The sequence below is a fragment of the Natrix helvetica genome (assembly GCF_964273705.1).
Source record: "Natrix helvetica genome assembly, chromosome: 4".
NCBI classification, from domain to species: Eukaryota; Metazoa; Chordata; class Lepidosauria; order Squamata; family Natricidae; genus Natrix; species Natrix helvetica.
This window is the reverse complement of record NC_138550.1, coordinates 32,910,232-32,931,726: the sequence shown is the minus strand read 5'-3', so window position 1 is coordinate 32,931,726 and position 21,495 is coordinate 32,910,232. Positions and strand designations below refer to the sequence as shown.

General features: G+C 35.1%; 1 protein-coding gene across 3 annotated transcripts in view; it reads left to right on the top strand.

Annotated features, from left to right (window-relative positions):
• Nucleotides 1-3,459: 3,459 nt before the first annotated feature.
• The window catches only part of COL8A1 (collagen type VIII alpha 1 chain), a 99,089-nt gene continuing 81,053 nt past the window's right edge, over nucleotides 3,460-21,495 (top strand). For all 3 annotated transcript variants that reach the window (XM_081951130.1, XM_081951131.1, XM_081951129.1), the window contains exon 1: nucleotides 3,460-3,574. The gene's annotated coding sequence lies outside the window, so the exon portion shown is untranslated. The remainder of the gene's footprint in view (nucleotides 3,575-21,495) is intronic.

The following is a 21,495-nucleotide window of genomic DNA, read 5'->3' as shown; positions in this document are numbered from 1 at the left end:
CAACTCCCTCTACTGTCACCAGTGATATTTTTCGGGGATGAATAAATGCTAACCTGACAGATCTATTGATTGGCAACCATAAGAGACAGGGCATTTTCTATAGCACCTGATTTTCTTACAAAATTAACCATCAAAGTATGTCTATCTAGCCTCATCCATAATTATTTCTAAAAAAGCCTTGACTGCCTGAATTTTCAGACTGTTTTTTTTAAATTGATGGGCCAGATTTATTTTGTAGATTTCAGTACTCCCTATTGCTATTAATTTAAATATTGAATGCAGTTACGTTTAGTTACTTGCATGCTCCATTCAATTATATTACGTTTTAATCTTGCGTTCGACACTGAAATGAAGGTGACATGAAATATTGTATAGATATACTTTAAATGGTAAATAAATAGGAGGGCTTTCTACTTCTTTGGCAAGTTTATTGATTTTTTTTTTAAAAAATCACTCTTAGTTGGGCAAAGTAGGTTATGTAAGCCTATCCCTTCTTTGAAACTAAAAGTCTAAAAGGCAATTTTTCCTTTCCTTTCCTCAATTCAAATAATGATTGTGGAATAAACGATAATCTAAAGAAAAAACAGTACCATATTTTGTGTTGTATTTATCTATTTGTCCTTTTCTTCATGAGTTCACAAATTAAATCTGACAACGGCATCACTCAAAATAATTATAGGACTTATCAGTGCTTTCTTTCTATAGTCAATGAATAAAATGAAAGAATTAATTCCACCAAGCACCAAAAACATTTCTGAATGTCTTTTAGATATGCTGTATGTTATTATATAATAATAAAAAAATAACAAGAAAGGCTTTTGGTTACTCTCTCAGGGTTATTCTTTAAAGTGATGAAGTCCAAGAATTAATTTCTACTTGAAGTGGAGATAGTCTACTTTATTACTGTCATCCCAAAACTCATTTATGATCTTATTGAGTGCCAGAAGACAGCAAGTTTTGCTAAGATTCATAATGTAAATGCCTTTAACTTGCACTATTCTCAGAGTATATAAACAAAAACTCAATGTACTCCCTTAAATTTTTTTAGCATATGTTCTCCCTTTTTCAAATTATGATTCCTGAGCTGAAATCCAGAAAACCCTGAAGTCAGCATTGTTAGGAGATTATTAGAACACCATATTAATGGTCTTTCCTCTTTTAAGTTGTCACATAGCCCCAGATATTTTGTGCCTCATGGATACCATCAAATTACTTTGTCGCCTAGTGTCTTCTTCCAGGGATGGGTTGTTGCCGGTTTTACTACCGATTTGCAACCCAGGTGTAACGTGCGCACCAGATGCACACTGGGTGTGTATGCACTCTTCAATGTAAATTGTTCTGCGTGCATGTGCAGAACAATTGACAATGAATTGTGCACATACAGTCACTGAAATCCAAAATGGTGGCAGCCTTCTTAGCATAGGTTCTTTGTACTTCCCACAGTCATGGCCATCTTTTGAACCCCAAACTTAAATCTGTTACCACTTCTCAATTTACCCTTACTTTTGACCAGCCTTGTGAATTCTTTTTTCATGTAGCAGAGCACAACTATTGTTAACTCTTCCATCAAGAACAAGGTCATTCAGTTTAATTTCTCCTTAAACTTTCATTAATATAAATGAGTAATAAAAATGCAATCTGACAGCAGAGGAATATATATTGACATATGAAAAATATTCAGTAACATTGGTTTTTTTTAAAAAAAATACAGTAGGGGTTGCAAAGTAAAGCATGAAGAAAGAAAGCAAAAGCAAAAATATAGTAAATGTAGTAAATACAACATTTCTCCAATACAATAAATGCAACCTCAATTTAATTGTAGCTAGGAATCAGGAGAAGTCTAGTAGCAATCTTTCACATGAACAAACTTGATAAAATGTCTATATAAATATAAATTTGTATAAGTTGCAGCTCAATTGATCAGATGTATAAGAAGTATGTAACTTGGGATGCAATATTTAATTTGGAATGGGGGGGGGAGAAAGGGAAAGCAGGTTGGATACACAGATGCATATTACATTGCGCCTCCTACATAAAAACCTTCTACATTACCAAATGTGTTTGTTGAGATTGGAAGATGTTAAACTTTAGTGTCTGCATTAGAGAAGCTTCTGGCATAGGAAACGCCTGGACACCTTTGCTGTGCCACTTGAGTTGGGAGCATTTCTCCTAGGATTTCCTCCGAGGCTTCTTCCAGAGTAGATCACTTACCCATTTTGACACGGATTCAGCTTCTCCATATAATAGAAGTTACTTCACATTACAAATATAACCAATAATAAAGATAATATGGTACAGAGAGTTGCAAGTTTCCAGATGGTCTGGAAAATGCTTAGCTATAGTTTAAAATTAACAGAATTAATTTATTTTTTATGTTCTTTCTCTCTCTTCCTGCAAAGCTCCAATACAAATCTATTCTATTCTCCTTTTGTACGCCACAAGGAGCACTTTGAAAAGTGTTGCTTTGACTTATGATTCATCAGTTTTCATGTTGCCTGAATTTAAATAAATTGTGATTATAATTCCACCACCCTCTGGGAAATTCACATGTAGGCAAAAGCCCTCCTGAAAGCAAAGTTCCTCTGAAACTGTTATCTAAAGAACTGCTAAACGCAGCGATAACATTTTTTTCCAAAAGCCCTAGAAGAGATGTCCTTCAAGAATTTAACTACTTTCCTTCTAAACCAACTCAAAATGATGGTATACATGGTAATGAATCTTGTCAGCAATGAGCCACGATCTCTGTGAAGGTTCACACAGGTTAATTGTGTGTGAAGAGTTTTAGGGGGTGGGGTGTCAATTTTAAATCTCTTCCCAGTTAGCTTCATTCATCAGCTTTGGAACAAGTAATCTAAGAAAGGGAGACATCTCCCTAATTTCTCCATGCCTGGCAAAATTTTATTACCTTCTCAATCTCCTTTTTCCAAACTTTTGGAAAATATTGTACCTTATCTGACAGGGAACATGTTTGAGTCCTTTTATCATTTTAGCTTTCTTTGATTGCATTTCATTGAAACAACCATACTGTCTTGGTCCTCAGTCATCTGAGCTGTGAATCATGGTCCACAAATCACAGCGGCCAGGGGCTATGCATTATACTAAGCCATTATAATTTAGTGTTACGTGAAAACACAGCCAGTACTGTGTCTGGTAAATCAGAGGCTGTAATGAAGGTCTGCTGACAAAAACAACCTGTTTTGAGCACCCTTAAATATTTTCCAGTGATAAGTGCCCTTAAACCCAAAGAACGGAGTCTTGATATCATTGGAACTATACACTGTCCTCATTTCAAAACAAAAACTGAACCCAATTCTGATAATACCCTGTAGAATCTGAACCAAAGCAGGGTCCTGTTATTCCCTTGCATTCATGCATTTACCATTGCCATGTTCTGAAAGACAGCAGCATCTGCTTGTCCTAGCGGCCTCTGGCTACTGTCTGCCTACTCACCAACAATATACAGCAGCTCCTCCCTCCTGACCATAAAAGCCAACGGCATGCTACCGGCAGCTGATCAGAGCACTTTCTTCCTTTTCTACTGATCTCTTCTCTCTCTGGATCTTGCATGCTCAAGGTAAGAAATCTCTGGATCTCTCTCTCTTTCTCAGTTACTCTCTCAAATCCTTCAATTACATGCCAAGAGTGCCCAAGCAGCCGTCCTCATCTGCTGCTATATTTTGAGGTACTGAGTCTTTTTCAATGGCAAGTAGCAAGCTGTTGTTTTAACAATGAAAGAGGATTGCTTAATTTACTGGAAAATATGTAACATCTGTGGCTACAAAAAGCTGTTTTTCCTTTCAGTAGTAAGGGAAAAAAAGTAGGGGGGGGGAATCCTGAAATTGTTATTTAACCTTTTCAACGTTGCTTATAGTTTAATAAGAGCAAGAGTACACCCAGTAAAAGTCACAAAACATGTGTACCATAAAGGACATTAATATTTTCCCCCTTTACATCAGAAAGGGCTTTACTGATTGTTTCCTGAAATGTTCATTATAAGTTTGAGAAAGAACAACTTTCTGCATTTTATTGCTTTGCAAGATAGGATTGTTCTGAGGTGTCACCCAAAGTACCCTAATTAGATAGAGGTTTGACAGTGGGCTAAAGTTTGTTGAACTGAACACCTTGAGCCTGTGTTCAAAAAGCCGCTTATGACTTTTGAAAAACAAGAATGTTATACATGTTACCCCTTCGATCTTATCCCTTTTATAATATTCCAGAATTCGGTGCTAACCCGAAGACTGTTATATTTATAAATTACAGACTCAATATTAAGAGTGCTGTCATAAAATCAGAGATATTAAAAGGAAAAGATACTGAAAACAGTTTTTAGAATACACAACTCTGCCTTCTGTTTACCAGAATATATTGTTTTTATGCTAGTCCACTCAATCAATTTGTCCCATGGCATTTAACCACAAAGTCCATTTTTAAAAGGAATGCAAATCCTAATCCAGGAATGCCTGCAGAAAGTTCTGAAATGCAAGCAGTCGGGAATTAGTGCAGTACAAAATGTCACTGTTAATTGTGGTCCTGCATAGCTTTACACTGCCTAAGACACATTTGTGCCATTCATTTCTTTGAAATGTTTTGTTCTTAATAACAAATATTGCATGTTTAATAATACTTATTAACATAAACATTTCATTTATACACATTGCATATTAATATTCAGTTTGTTTAAATACAAAAACATACCCTTAAAATTAAGTTTGAGTTGTCCAACTATTACTTTAGCCAGTTTTCAATAATGTAAACATTTTTAATAAGTATCTGAAACTACATCTCAATAGTAATAGCAAGGGGGGGGATCTAACCAGAAGTTACATAAATGTCTGATGAGTCTGAAATTGCTATTAAAGTAGAGAACATTTTGCTAAGACTTGTGTTTTTTTAGGAAACTTGGATGGAGAAAAATCTGATTCCTTTGTTGAAAAACAAATGCTGCATGTAGTTTTTGGATCAAGAAAACCTTGTATGTTTTGCACTCAACCAGTATTTCCTTTGCAAAAATCATTTATCAAATTATAGTTATTAATACCACCCACTCACCCATCTACCATAGTTAAATCCTTGTAATTTAAGGAATGCACTGTCTGAAGAGTTCAGATTAAAATAAGATTCTACTGTGAAATTCTACTTAATGTGCAAGTTCTTTTTAACCAAATACTTTTGAAAATGTGTCAACCATTACTTCAGAAGAAACCGTTCTCAAAATGTACTTAAAACAGAATAACTGTGTGTATCAAAAATGAAAGTTAAATAAATTTGGAATGTAAAAACTAATAATAATTTCAGCTTTTCAATTTAGTATTAATTCTCCTGCAGATTAATCTTCTTTTCTAATGAAACAGATCAGAAATTCAATCAAATATTTGATAATACTAATCAGGTAAAAGTAAAATCAGACACATTTTATTATTTATCTACAATTAATAGTAATCAATCAAACATGCAAAGACTACAGCTTTTGTAGCATCCAGCTACAACAAAACCAGGGAGCATAAGTGTGTATGGTGTTAGTAATTTCTAAGAATAAAAGTTAAATTTTGGCTTTACAGAGAATTCTACCACTTCTACAAGCCAAGACTTTTAGCTTTTTCTGTAGATGCTGCTAACTTTCTCCCTTCCTATATATTGCATTTTTTCTTCTCTGGAGGCACTTTGATTTGGAAGATGATGGAATTGGTAGAGGGGATGGATCAAAGATGAGCACTTTCAGTTGTTCAAGAGGAAGGATATTTTCTTATTCTATTGTATTATGCTTCTATATACTATACACCAAAAAACAAAGTGTCTCGTATTTAAGACATCAGCCTTAAAGCAATCTCTGTTCAAAACCTTTTTTTTAAATCTTTCATGTTCTCTAGATATCATAATAGGACACATTTGATAGTTCTAAAAAAAAAATTGTAAGAATTCAGTCAAGAAAAGTTAGTATTATTTTATTCATTGTGCAATATGAATTGTTAGCTGAAAGTGGAAGGATGATGCCACAACCCAATTAATAGTAAAATTGCAGATTTCTTATTTGTTATGCGCCCTCTTGTGTTCTAGCATAAGGTTCTGAACACCAGAATATGACTGCTACTGACAGGTGGAAAGTCAAGTATCAGAAAAGTAATAAAGGAAGTGTGCAATAATTTTCAACAGAACATGGTCATTACTTTTGCTCAGTAGTTATTCCAATCTTTGGTTCATGTTACTATAATTAATTGCTGTAAGCAAAAAATCTTTTCAGCTTCATTGAGAAAAATGATTTGGCTTGTCCATGGCTCCATTTATATATGCCAAGACCTAAACTATGGTTTAGGAAAACATTGCGTGATGGGTCCATTGGCTTTTAGAATAGCTTCAAGGGGATCAGATGTTTTCATGACTGCAATTTATTTTTATTCAAAACTAGAAAAAGATTCCGAATCTATTTTTGGAAGCAAGCCAACTTCAAATTGGTGTATGAAGCTGGCTTGTTTTCTTAAATCATAATTAAGATTAAGGTTCATCTGAAGATTCAGATTAAATGATAAATTATGGCTGGTTAACAGATTTAAGTGCTTCTGTATCTCCTTGCAGCAACAGCAGATAAGAAAGTTTGACTTGAGCATAGAATTCTAAATCATTACACTGTACTGAAACAAATTGCATACAGAACTTTTATAATCTAGACATGAATGTATTATGATCATATTTTTCATCAGTGGAGAAATAAATGAGTAAGATTTGGGAAGGAGAGGAGTCTGAATGTTTATAGTAAGGATTCTTTCCCCAGGTAAGATGGATAGTTTATTGCTTTTAGTAATGTTTGCTTTCTTAAATTAATTTCTTCTTTGGTGATATTTGTCTAGAAGAATTATTTGATTGTGGCTTTACTTTTTTAACCTGATAGTTGCGCAATGAAAGGCATTAGAATGAAAATAAAGTTAACTTGCCAATAGGTCCTTCTTATTTAAGTAATTAGACATTTAATAGGGACGATCAAAATCTTTTCTGCCAAAATGCTAAAGTTACAGCAACAATTCCATCTCAGCAATTTCTGTTTCCTACCCACTTTGCTCAAGCTCATAACTCACCCTTATAATGCTTTTATAGATCAACTGACTAGAGTACATATATGCTTTTTAAATCAACTGATTCTTTGGCTTTAGCACACGATAGTCTTCCATGCCATCTATTCACATGACTTCATCAATCTTATAGTGAGTTTTATATTTCAGTGAAAATTAGAACTGGATTCTTCCCAGTCCCAATATTGTGACTCTTAGGTTGTAGTTGACTAAAGAATTGGACTATTAATAGTTTTCAATTACAACTGTACAATGTTGTACAATACTCAATTTAAAGTAATTCATTAAATGATGTTGCTTAACTATTATAAGTGCTTATTAATATTAACTTCCTGAAAGTATTAGGTGAAGAAAAGAATGTTGCTTAACACTGCCTAAAATTCTGTTCACTAGCAGAAGGAATCTAATACTTTGGGTGTGTATAACATAACTATTCTTTGTTAAAAACTTATTCCCATATTTATACATATGTATGAGTTTTCCCAGATCTGATACCCTCTGTATAATTATGGACTCCAATTCCCAGAATTCTTAGCCATTCATTTGAAGTGTAATCTCAAGACATCTGGAGGACAGTTTATACATCACCAGTGATTTACAATTTTTTAAAGGTTAGGAAAACATTTTAAATGCTACTTCCCACTGATTTTTCAGTAGTAAATTAAACTGAAAAGAAAAAAGGCAAATGTTATCCAATGCTTCAGAAATCTCAATCATAGGCATTTTAGTGACAGTGTTGCATTATCTCACTACATCTAATAATAGTAAAGAATTTGGTCCCAGCGTGACATTCATTATTTTTTATAACTTGAAAATCCCTTGTTATATTTAAATCCCTGACAACTTTATAATTGTTCCAGCTGCTGTGTACAATTTCTCTGATTCTGGTGAGATTTTTCATGCTGCAAAAAAAAAAAAAAAAAAAAAAAATCCACCTAGAAATTCAATAAATTTCCAGAATCTGAGATTATTGGTTTGACTCTGGATTTGGGGATCGATTGTGTCTATGGCAGAATTAAAACATAGTGCAAAGTTATAATGAGTTTTAAGGATATGAAAATTTATTCCATGAAAGAAACCTTTTGTTTTTGGTAGGTTTTTTTCAAAGACCATAATTTGGAGCCATGGTTTGTTGATTTTAAGCCTGACTTGGGATTTCATTTATCTATAGGCTAGTCCAAGTTTTATGCTGTCTCCATTCTTTTCAATACTGGCAAATGAAGTGGAAAAAACAAACTAGGAATTGGCTAAATAAATCGTGATTACGTTGCTTCTCTGCAAGATTGACTGACTTTTTCTTTTCTGGCAGATATTACCTATGAAAGCAGCATGTATGTGTTTTAACTTAACAGAGAACCACTATGTAATATTAGTAAACAGTCATTTTCATGACAGTTGGAATCACTTTAGACTTTAATCTTTAATATATATTGCAGTGCCTTGACATCTCCAACCCATTCATCAAAAACATTTTCAGTGACCTTGTCTGACACATGTGTAGGCTGTTCTTCACATGTTTGTATCTGTGAAATACAATATTGTATACCACTGCCACTCACCTATAAGAGGAAGGCAAAAATGATAATACTGGTGTACAGGCCAGATAAAGTTGCCCTGATTCACTTCCCCGTTGTTGTTGTTGTTGTTATTGTTATTGTTGTTGTTGTTTCTGAAGTCATGTCTGACCCATTATGACCCCATAGACAACGTTCCTCCAAGCTTTTCTGTTGTTTACTATCTCTGGAGTACATTTAAGCTCACACCTACTGCTTAGGTGACTCCATCCAGCCACCTCATTCTCTGTCGTCCCCTTCTTCTTTTGCCTTCAAAGTTTCCCAGCGTTAGGCTCTTCTCCAGTGAGTCCTTCTTCTCCTTAATGGATGATAAACCTCCTAAATATGATGGCAGCAAGTTCAATAAAGTAGGAAAAAGAAGATGAATGAATTACAACCCAAATCCTGAAGCACAAAGGGCATGAAGCAAGAAGTAATCTTGTACATTCATATTCCTGCACTATCAATTTATTTTTCAATAGGATTTTCTTATTTTAGGGAAGGATAAATTTTGGTTCACTAGACAACAATATGTACATATTCTGGAAAATAGCCTGGGATACCTCATCCTTCAAATTTTCAGAATCTTTTGAGATTCTGTATAAAATCTCATGAAGTTTCAAACAAAATAAGCTACAGTAGACGTCTTGAGATATTGGCATTTTCATCATGTCTTAAAGACAATTAAGAGAAGTGCTTGAGGGAGTGACTGAGTGAGGGAATGACAGTGATTTTACAACCTAGGGGAAAATCTTGTTCTAAATATTTCCTGCATAAAAGCTTGTTTTTGCAAAAGCAGTATTTCATATTCTGTACACTGACAATCTGCAGTCAAAAGAAGAAACTCCGGTCAGGAAATTGATGTCCCTAATTCATAGCTGTGGATATAATCTGATAATACTTGATAGTCTAAACTTGTATAAACTAAATATCTCCCACTGTATTGCATTAAATCATTCCACATTTGTTTTGTAAAATAATTTGTCTTTATATATTACAAATACATTCTGGCCCCCATAAAGCTTACCTAAAAACTAACATAAAGACAGAAATGTTCCACCCAAGAATAACTGCTAGTTATTTAGTTATTTAATATTTATTCCAGGTTATCTCTTTTTTATATAAATAATGCAAAGCAGCGAACATACCTAATATTTCTTCTTCTGTTTTCCACACAACAACAACAATAGTGTGAAGAGGATTGGCTGAGGTCCAATGTGGTCCCAAAGTCACACAGCTGGCTTTCATGCCTAGATTGGACTAGAACTCACAGTCTCCTGGTTTTTAGCCTAGTGCCTTAGCCACTAGATCAAACTGGATATCTAGCTATCATATAATATTATATAATATAATACTCTTACTGTTACACTTTTCTTGTAGTTGTTTTCAGCAAGAGAGAGGGAGAACAGAAAAAAGGTAAGTAAGAGGAAAGTCAAAATCTAGTTATCTGCCATTTGGTGATTTTTTTTTTCATAACCCTTCTTTTCCACCACAACTAGTAGTGGGAAAATTATAATCTGCCTCCAGATAACCACTTGATCATTATGATCTGTTGGCTAGTGTGAATGTGCTACATATTTTGCATCTGAAGGCCACTTTTGGCCACCTGTGATAATTTTGAATGCCCAGCTTCATGTGACCAGGAACATAGCATCATAGGCATACAATCTTCCCAGCCTAAATTTCCCTTTCAATTTATGGCACTGAATTAAGTAAAAAGTGTCAAAAGGTATTGAAACACAGCTCATTTTCCTGCCTTTGAATTTTGCCATTGCTCAGCCTCAAGCCGCAGACCAGGCAACTGAAAATAGCTACTCCTTTTATGGTTTCTCACAGAGAGGGGGAGGGGGAAGGGGGCAGAGAGATGTTAACAACTTCACTCTCCCCAATGATGTGCTACTGTACATGAACTTCTAATGACTATGTAAGTTCATATTTAAATTTATATTTCAGTTGTCTGCAACATGAAGGGAATGCCTAGTGACTAGAACACATGTACAATGTTCAGCTGGTTTTCTTTTACAAGTGAGTCCACTATGAACTTCATAAATTTCTAGAAGAAAATATATTGTAGCTTAAAAGGAACAAAACCTCCTTGAATCAGAACTGAAATGATTTACACATGATTCATTTGTACATGATTCATCTTCAAGGGCAAAGGTGATTTTGTTCACAGGATTGATACATGGCCCTTTTTAAAAAGTAAATGCGCTATTATTAATCCTCATGGAAATACAGGTCTATGTTTTTTTTCATGTTAAAATAACATTTTATATATGGCTTTTTTTTTTTGCACAAGCTACATTGCATTAATTTGCTGTACTGCTCAGTTACTAGGATTAAAGGATAATTTTCTATTTGCTATGTTTGGGATTAATGAATTCTTTATGTTAATTGGTTTTGAAGCTAGTGCCTTTGTTTTCCAGACAATAATTAAAATTAACACATGTAGGATTTGATATCTCATTTATAGTTAAAATCAAATACAGAAATGTACAGTGAACCATCTATATTATACAATATCTCAGAATATCATTTATTTGCAGTCTTATTACTTTCTTGATAACTGGAGTCTGCAAACTAGAAAGGGACATAGTGCAACCCGAAAAACTTTTCGTGTAGAGCCTTTTACAGAGTAACTGCCAAATTGATGATTAAAGTAATACAAAGGAAAATACAGAAAGACAAAGGATTTAATTTCAGCTAAAATTAAATCACATGTGGAGGCTATAATAACTCTGCATACTTTATCAACTATGCCATTGAAAATCTACATGCAATTTTTGTGTCAAAAATTAATAGAATAGAATAGAATAGAATAGAATAGAATGGAATGGAATGGAATGGAATGGAATGGAATGGAATTCTTTATTAGCCAAGTGTGATTGGACACACAAGGAATTTATCTTTGGTGCATATGCTCTCAGTGTACATAAGGAATAAAATACATTCATCAATAATAAAAAAATAGAAAACTTAGTGATAGTCAAGGTTACTAATAAGCTATCAAATCATACTGGGAAACAAATAAAAACAATATAAATTGAAAGATACAAGCAACATGGTTATAATCGTAAGTGTGGAGAGATAGATACTAGGAAGGAAGAGAAGAATAATAGTAATACATTCTTAGTAAATTATTGATAGTGTTGTGGGAATTAGTTGTTAAGCAGAGTGATGGCTTTCAGCAGGAAAAACTGTCCTTGTGTCTAATTGTTCTGGTGTGCAGTGCCCTATAGCGTCGTTTTGAGGGTAAAAGTTGAAACAATTTATGTCCAGGATGTGAGGGGTCTGTAGATATTTTCTCAGCCCTCTTTTTGACTCGTGCAGCATGTAGGTCCTCAGTGGAAGGCAGGTTGGTAGCAATTGTGAATTCCTGATGTAGAAATATGAATACCTGCCTTTGATTCGATTTGTACACAATGAAAATGACAACAGTGTAATCACAGACGTAGACAATTCCATACATTTGTAAAAGGTAGTGCTCCGGAATCTGCTTCTCTTGGGCAATCTCTACTAAAATTCCAGCTGACGTTTCTGGTGATGAGAGAAGAGAAGCAAGGTCTATGTAACCATTCCTTACCTGGCCACCAGAGATGTCTATGTTGGTATCACATGTGCTTGAATAGATTTTAATTTTTACTTTGTGAAAACAAAATAAATGTGTTAATTATTTCTCCAGAATTGAAAGTCAACAGTTACTCTCACAACTAGAATTACTTTTGCAATATTTGTCTGTGTATGTTGAGGTGGGGAGGAGAAACCAGTGATAGGCATTAAAAATCTCATATGCCTTCTATTATTTCAGCCTAGTTTGGGTGCCAGTCTTTAAGCCTTAGGTTGAATCAGATTTCTCTTCCCCTTGAAAGCTTTGATGATACATTGATAATGGTGTGCCTTGAAATAATTATTCTGAAGATATTCCTAAAGCATGTACTATTTTAAGCCAATGAGTCAAAACATTTTTTTGCAGCAAGTCAAAACAAAATATATTTAAAATAAATGTCTAAACAAAACAACACAGTATATGAATGTTTGAAAATGTCATAATGGAATGTTTCATCTCTATTGTTTCTGAAATGTTAAGGTTTGATACAGAACTATTAGATTAATTCTTTTAAAATTCATTTAATGGAATGAAAAATATTTTTCTCATCTTCACATATAGGACAAGTGTTGGCCACAAAGCATTTAATTAATACATGAACAATGCCAATTCTTATAGTTGCCAGTTCTTCAATAGAAGATGAGTTCTTAGCTGGCATTCAAAACAATGGAAGTTAGTTAAAGCCAAAATACTGTCTGTCTATCTCTGTCTGTCTAGAACAGTGATGGCTAACCTTTTTGTGGTCACATGCTGAAAGCAGCCTTCTGGGAGCAAAAATGCACCGCACACCACCATGCCCTGTTTTGGGCCTAGTAGGCCTTCCTGCATCTTCTTAGAACCAAAAACAGGCCACCCCCATGCTCCCCCCTGCCCCCTATGCATGTGCATGTGATGTCCCAGCCCCGCAATGCACGCATGTCTCCTGCATATGCCCTGCCCTCTGGGCATGTGCAGCAGAGACCCAAAAATCAGCTGGCTGACGGGAGGTGCACACGCATGCTTGGTGAAGCTGAGCTGGGATGGCGGCTCGCGTGCCTGCCTCCTGCCCGCCTGTCTGTCTGTCTGTCTGTCTGTCTGCCTGCCTGCCTGCCTGCCTGCCTGCCTGTCTGTCTGTCTGTCTACCCATCCACCCATCCATCTATCATCAATATCTATCTATGAAGATTTTAAAATAGGAAGATAAAAACGAATACAACTAAATTTAAAGAAATAAAAGGAAAAGAAAGAAATCAAAGTTAAAGTAGAAGTACAAAAAAAGGAAAACTAAAGGAAAAGAAAATAAAAAAAGAAAAAAGATACAAAGAAGGAGCTTCCAATCTTCTTTACAGCAGTTATAACTATAATGATAAAATTAACTCTTACTCTATGGTTACAACATAACTCTCTTCTTTCTATAATCTGTCCTGTGTAATCATCAAACCATAAACCATAAGTTAGTGTTTTATCTGTTTTATGCAAAAAGCCCATTAGGCCTTTCCAATCAGCAATAAATGTTGACATTATTTTCAGACATATGTTTTTTCTGATCAAAAAAAGTCATTTTAGCATCATCTTTCCATCTTTCTACAAACAATAATCTTGCTGGAGTTATCATATGCAAAAACTAAGTGCCATGACTTTTTTTCCAAACTGTTTATTCATCAATCCAAACTAAAAACTATGTTATATTAATCTTTAAAATTCTCCGAATCAGTGTTTGTATTTGAATCCAACATTTTGATGTTCCTTATTCATGTGTTGCTCTCCTATATATTGTGGTGGAATTCTGTTTTCCAAGGCCTATTTAAGTTACATAAATCCTGAAATTTTAAATAGTTTAAGTTTTGTGGTTTCCACCAAAGAACTGGGTGTATATTTTCAGCAAACGAAGGATAATCTTATCCTTCGCTCCTTCCGAAGATCTGAACCAATGATATGTTGGAATTTATTATCAAATTAGACTCTATCCAAATTAAATCATTAAACATACATACCCACCCACTCACAAAGAGATATATGTTTTTAATATAATATTACATGCTAGCTGAAGACTTTGGACATCTTTTTTTCATTTTTGTGCTTTTGTCCTAAATTTAATGAATGATTGCTTGGTTCTAATGAGGATCATTAATTTGGACATACTTGTGATGCTACTAAAATTCCTTACTAGACAGAAGAACTTTAGGTCCAAATCATTGCTCTGAAAATTAATGTGGGAAAAATTGAAATAGAATGGTTAGGCCAGACATAGATTAATTTATCTAAAGTGAGTGAGGTTGTTACTGTTTGGAGCTACAGCAATTTAACTGTCTTTATGGCATAGTAGGAAGAATTCTTCAGTCTCCTCCAAGATTATTCAGTTATATTTCTTATCAACAAGTAATAGTGAGTGACGTTAATGATTCTAAAAGTTCTTACTTCGGTGTCATGTCTTCCAGTCATGTCTCCTTTATTGTCTAGGTAGCCAACAGTTTGGAATCCTAATCAAATAACCAGAAAGCTGTTGGATATTCGGTGTTTCTGTGACTTTTTAAACAAAATCTTGCCTTACAATCAAACAACTTTTCCTTTACAGAGAATTACTGGAGTTCAGATGCCTTCAGTTCATTTGACAGGCCTTGCCTATCTTGTAACCAAATCAGACTTCTGTTAATACTATGATATATATAGTGTTGAGCTTGTTTGCCACTTCCAGGAATCCATTGTAAAATGATTTATTATATCAATTCCTATGAATTTATTTCTACTATGCCTCTTGTGTTTGTTAACATTTCAACCTATATATGTAATGCGGTGGTGGGATTCAAAAATGTTTACTATGGGTTCTGTGGGTGTGGCTTGGTTGACGTGGTGCGGCTTGATGGATATGGCTTGGTGGCAGAGGAAGGATACTGTAAAATTTCCATTCCCTCCCCACTCCAGGGGAACGTTACTACAAAATCCCCATTCCCTCCCAATCAGCTGGGACTCAGGAGGCAGAGAATAGATGGGGGTGGGGCCAGTCAGAGGTGGTATTTACTGGTTCTCCAAACTGCTCAAAATTTCCACTACTGGGAAGGAGGAGCCAACATTGCGACGTTACAACGTGCGGTCTCGACACTCTGAGACCGCTGTTGACACTTTTGCTGCTGGACGGTCCATTTGGACCTAAACCATCCCGCAGAGATGGTGATCAGGAAGATGAAGCCTTGCTGGTCTCAGGGACACCGCAAAGTCCCTGATTGACCCAAGGGAAGCTCTTCAAGCCAGTGGTAAACAGACAGCCCCAGGCTGATGAAGTCAGGATGGCTCCGGAAGGAAGGAAGTGAAAAGAGAAAGTGAGTCCATCTGGTGAGGTATTTTTTCTATTTTGGGAAAGATTGCCCCAAGAAACTTTTTTTAAAAGCCAAATTAGATCCGTAAGCAAAAGAATTACACAGCAAAATTAACTTATATTGGATTGCTTTGGAAAGCTTTTTTTCTGTTTGTAATTATACTTTGTGGATTGAAGTGCTCGCAATGTTTCTCGTTTCTCCTCTTAAAGTGAACAGATTATTTTTTTTCTTCTACTTTTTGTTACTTTATTTTTTGACTTCTGGATTAAAACCTCCCTTTTTATTTTAACAATTTTTCCTATTACTTATTATTAAATTTCATTAAAGAACTTTGTTTCCTATAAGCCAGAGACAAATATTAGAAAGTGAAAAGTAGCAACACTGCCATTCAGAGGTCAGAGGCTGGAGTTTTTGAAACAATGTATCTCTTCTTTTTTCCTCTTTGATCTTACTGACTTTGTAGCTGAAGGGTTTGCAAATTGTTTACAGAAACTGATAAAGAACCAAGGGCATGAATTGTTTTCGCAGGTGCTTTTGAGAACTATTTTGGCAGGAGAGAAAAAGGGGGGAAAAACAGAACCCTTCTCTTTTGAAGAGCATAAAAGAACTTGTGTTTATGACAACCTAAAATAAAGAAATAAAAGAGGCTAGGGAAGGCTAGAGTGGCAGTGGCTACTAGTTTTTTTTCCCTTCTTCTTTTTTGGAAACATGGATCAATATTCAGATGAGGAAACTTTAAAATGCCAAAATATCTTGGCTGGAATTCAAAATCTATTGGAAGGATATGGGAGAATTGAGAAGAAGTTGGAAAAACTAGTGTTCCCCACAGCAAATGATGAAGGGGTTGGAGCCCCCAAAATTAAAGGGGAGAATGAAGACATAGAAGATAAAGACAAGACAATAGATGAATTTATTAATGGAGCAAATGTGGGTGAAAGTGGAACGAAGGGAATATGGAAAAGGGAATTCAATGATCTGGAGCTCTACCCCAGATTCCAAGATGTGGAAGGAAAAAAAGGCTAATGATGATGGATTTAAGAAGAGAATTTTTTTCAGAAGCACGATTGACAACCAAAGACAAGCTAATTTTAATAACAACTGGAGGGCAACAAGATTACTTGAGAGACCCTTCAAGCAACAAAGTGCGGAGAGAAGTCTATAAAAACCTTATAAAGGAGATAAAAAGAAGACTGACACCACAATTGGCAAGAGAGATAAGACTGTTTTGTTACTGGATTGACAATGAAAGTTGATAATAAAAAATTAGTTAATTTTGGTGATCAATAAGTAGGAATTTAGTAATTCTTAGATTGTTTTAGATTGTTATTAAATGTTTATTCGTCAACAAATAATTAACTATAATAACAATAATGAAATGATAATGGATACAGCTTAATGATATATACATGTACTGGCAAACTAGTAATGTTTTTTGTGTTTGACGAGATGAGGTGGGATATAAATAGCAAATGATTTTTAGCCAATTATAATAACAACAAGGAAATGTCAATGGATATTGTTTAATAATATATACATGCTCTGGTATTGGCAAAAGCAACTTGGATATAAACTCTAAACAGCGAGTTGGGGGGGGAAATGGGGGGGAAGGTTTAGAAATTTTATTAATTGACTTTTACTTAGAGTATGTCACAAAGGTGTAATGTTATTGGAGGATTTTTGAAATAGCTAATGAATACCATTATGTGGTTGTGTTTTTAAGTATGAATGATTCAAATAATTGTAGTCAAATGAGAATTGTGGTACATTGATAGTAAGATATACAAAGATTTTTGATTTAAAGTGTATAATCTAATATGAACGATAAGTAATGACTGTGGAAGAAATGCACAAAAGTTATCTGTAACCAATCGACATGCTTTCTACAAGATGTAATGAAGGATGATTCTTTTTGGGGTGTGTTTTTGTTTAATTAAAATATTTTTTAAAAAAATTCAAAAAAAAATTCCGCTACTGGTTCTCCAGAAATGGTCAAATCCTGCTGAATACCACCTCTGATGTAATGTATATGTTTCTGCATCTTCTACCTTGGATCTTATATTCTGATGCCTGACCAAGAAACAGCGAAATTTAGTTTGATTGGGGGAAAGAGAGTTAAGATGGCTCCTCCTTCACAATTCCCAGAGTATATCTTTAGTGATGGAAATAGTTGCTTTGGTTTGGCAATATTTTTGGTTACAGATAAGGAACAATAAAGCAAACTACATAGAAGTAACTCTATGTTCTTTCTTGGTTTTGGAGGCCTGATACTACAAGGCAGAACCCAGAGCATACCTTCTCTATAACATTTGGAGAGACCCCAGGGAATTTATGCATATTAGTATAAATTGCCGATTCTCAAGCCACATGCCAAAGAGGTTGACAACATGGAAAATTATAAATATTAAGAATAATTTATTAATGAAAATCCAGTACTTACAGGGAAGGAGAGACTTTTTCCACATGTCCTGCAGTGAGCCAAAGCTGTAAAGAGGAGATTCCAAGCAACCAACGGGATGGGTTTCATTGGGCGACCTCCCCCCCCCTCACTTCCCACTCCCAAATGGATTAGTTTGAGCATCATCAAGGGAAGTTCACATATTAATGTGGATTAGGTGTATAGGAGGGTATTAGGCACCTAGCTAAGACAAAATAAGTTAATAATTATTTAACTGGGGTTAGAGCAGGAAGTTTGTAATCTCACAATTTACAAGATTAATTTATAAGAATAAATTGGAGAACAAGCTTGTCCAAGCAGCCTCTCTTCGGCATGTTAATTTAAAGACATGGGTTAATCTGGTTAACCAGTTATTAGTGGTTAATCACAGGATAACTGTAATAAATAGTGTTCATTCATCAAATTCGAATTCCATCTAGTATTTCTATAGTACTGAATTCCTTTTTTCCCCTTCCTATTCCTCAATGCCATAATGGAATCTCTTTGATTTACTGAATTGCTGAAAAAAATATTTACATTTTTTTCTTATTAAAAATAATAACATTTGCTAGTTTTAGCTCATATTTTTTCTTGATTAGTTTTTATTGATTAAGTTTAAGATGAGATACTTTGTTGGTTACTCCATCAGTTATCTCAGTCTAAATGTTTTCATATTCTACTGAAACAAAAAACCTCTGTTTCATTGCCACAAATTTGATTCAAAACTTTTGTTCTTCTGTTCTCATAATCTTGAATTTATGTCAGCATTCAAGTTCCATATGATGTTATGTTCAGACAGAAGAACAGAAGCTGGCTTTTTGCCTCAGCTGGAAAATAAGCAAAAGTAATTAAGTGGTCGATGCTTTGCATGGAATTTGGGGGATGTCACTGAAATAAATAAGCCAAAGATTATCTTAAACCTTACATGCCACAGAAGTCCTGGATAAATTCTAGAAGTTGTTCTATCTCAATGTATGTAAAAGTGGAGATCAAAAAAAATGACAAGGCAATGAAAGCAGCTCATATTGCCAGTTCTTTTAATGAAAGGATGGGAAACATAAGGCCTTCCAGATGTTGTTTAACTGCTATTCAGCATGCCTCAGTCAGCATGGCCAATGGGAAGATATGCTAGGAGCTATAGTTCAGCAACATCTGGAGAACCATCAAATCCCCACCCGTGCTTTGACTTCACTGCTTTGCGTGGTGGCATATCTTCACATATTGGCAAAATTAAGCGTATTTGTTTCCTAAATCTTCATCCATACTAGGGAATTTAAAGATGTTGGTATTAAATATCAATTTTCCAAGCTTTGCTTAGACAGCCACAGCCACAAATCTTTCAGTTCATTCACATTTAGTACTTATATGAGTTTCAAGTAGAATAATTTAATTGAAAATGTTATATGTTGTTTCAGACGGGTTTTTGGCTACATTTCTTTCTATGCTACTTTAGAACAGCTAACAGTTAGCCAATCCCTTCCATTGGCATCCAACACTTATAAAACATATTCTTTAAAAGAGGAAATAAATAATTCATTGCTCATTTCCATTTGGCCAGGGGATAAAATGTATCATTGTAGCATTCTTGTTGTTTGTTGCAGAAAACGTTAATTTGAACTTTTAGGCATACATCTTTCACATTTTAGCTGTTCCAGAAATACTCATAGTTGTCAATGTTGGAAATAAAAGCTCACACAATATTTTAACATAAGTTTTCCAAAGCAACTTGGGCCAAAACTGATTCTTTAACTTTTCATAAGTAATAAATTGTATCTGTAACTTCAAAGAGGCCATGGCTCCAATCACAAAAGAAATATTCAGAATATCAAAGAACTTTAAGTTCTTCATTAAATGTTCCAGCTTTGTCCAGCCTTGCTGAAAAAAAATATGCAAGAAAATTTCTCACCCTTGAAGAAGGATCTGGATTTTCTGAGGACATGGAAGCCATGGTCAGAGAAGGTGCGAATTTTCCCAGACCATTCCATGGGTAAACTTTGATCAAGACATATGACATGTTGCCAGTCATGCATTTCTGTACAATGCCAACCTGAAGAAGGGTTTTCTCCACTGCTCATGCTATCCACATTAAACTATTGTGAGCAAACTCATTATCTGTAAAAAAAGAAAAAAAATCAGCAGATGCATTTGGTAGGGATAGAAAATCTATAGTTTCTAACCTCCCTTTTTGTAGCCTTCAAGCATTCTTTCCTATTTCTATTTTCCTTGTGCCATGGGTAGAAAACAGATGGAAATTGTACAGTAGCCTTGCCTGTGTATGTGGTATATCCTCGCCCACTTTACAATCTGATCCCCTTAAAAACTGCACCTCTTTGCTCACCAAAAGTTTAATGCAGAAGTATATAACACTGCTTTTTTTTCTCATGACAAGGATTGATTGAGTTTCTGATAGAATCAAAATGTGTGCAATACTCAAAATTATTTAGACTAGAATGGAAAGAAATATTTATATTGGGTGGTTGCCAGCTATAATTAGATTTGGGGAGGGAGTTCCAGTGGTAGTAATGCAAAATGAATAAGGCTATATTACACCAGGATTTTCTCTTTTTTATTTGTTTCATCATCCTACTAGAGGGGCAGTGGCTCGGTGGCCTTATGACATTGAGAACAGTCTCTGCTGTAACAGTTCAAATCCTAGCACTGCATGGCAAGGTGAGCTCCTGCCGCTCACCTCAGCTTTTGACCACTCGTAGTTCGAAAGCATGTTCTATGCAAATAGATGAATAGGAAAACTTTGGTGGGGAAGCAAGCTGTGGCTTCATGCAGTGGCTAGAATCCTGTTGCCACTGAACCTTCCCAGTTACAATACCAATTTGTGATGTGGCTTTGGCGGAGGGAGATGGCCTTGGATGCTGCTGCGGGAAAAGTTGCTCGTCTTTCTGGTGCGAAGCTAGCTCGCCCTCCTGTGGCACACCTTGGGAAGCACGCATGTGTATACCCAAGAGAGCTGGTAAACAGGCAGCTGAACTACTACTCAGCATTAGCATTGTAGCCTCCTGGCTAATGTAACAACATCATATGCGAAACAAATAAATCAATCATACTAAGATGTTCTCCTTTTTAAATGCATACTTGGAGCCTGTGGTGTGGAAGTAGTATTTTAGTTGTTTTAAAGGTTATAAAATTAAAGCTTTGCTTATACTACAGTTTTCTATATTGTAATATCTCTCAGATGTAATATGTTCTGTACATGATTCTCAACTCATCCCAATTTAAACCCTACAGCAGTTTAACCGCTCCATGCAATTGATGAAGTGAGCTGCAGCTTATGGAAGTTTGTGTATTTTAAAACAAAACGTGTTAGCTGGAAGCTAGCACCTTCTGATTTTCTGTGGCTATAATGTAGACCAATGTATTGGGCAGATTTGATTTCATAGAAACCTCAACTCAAGGTTGGCCTCTGGAATGTTTGTGTATCTAGATTAAACCCTGTGTTTGCAAAAGCGAGAAAAATGCATGTTGAGACAGATGGGCCCAAGCGTTTATATGGTTGCTTTGTAGATGGTAATTGCCCATGGTCCCCTGCCAG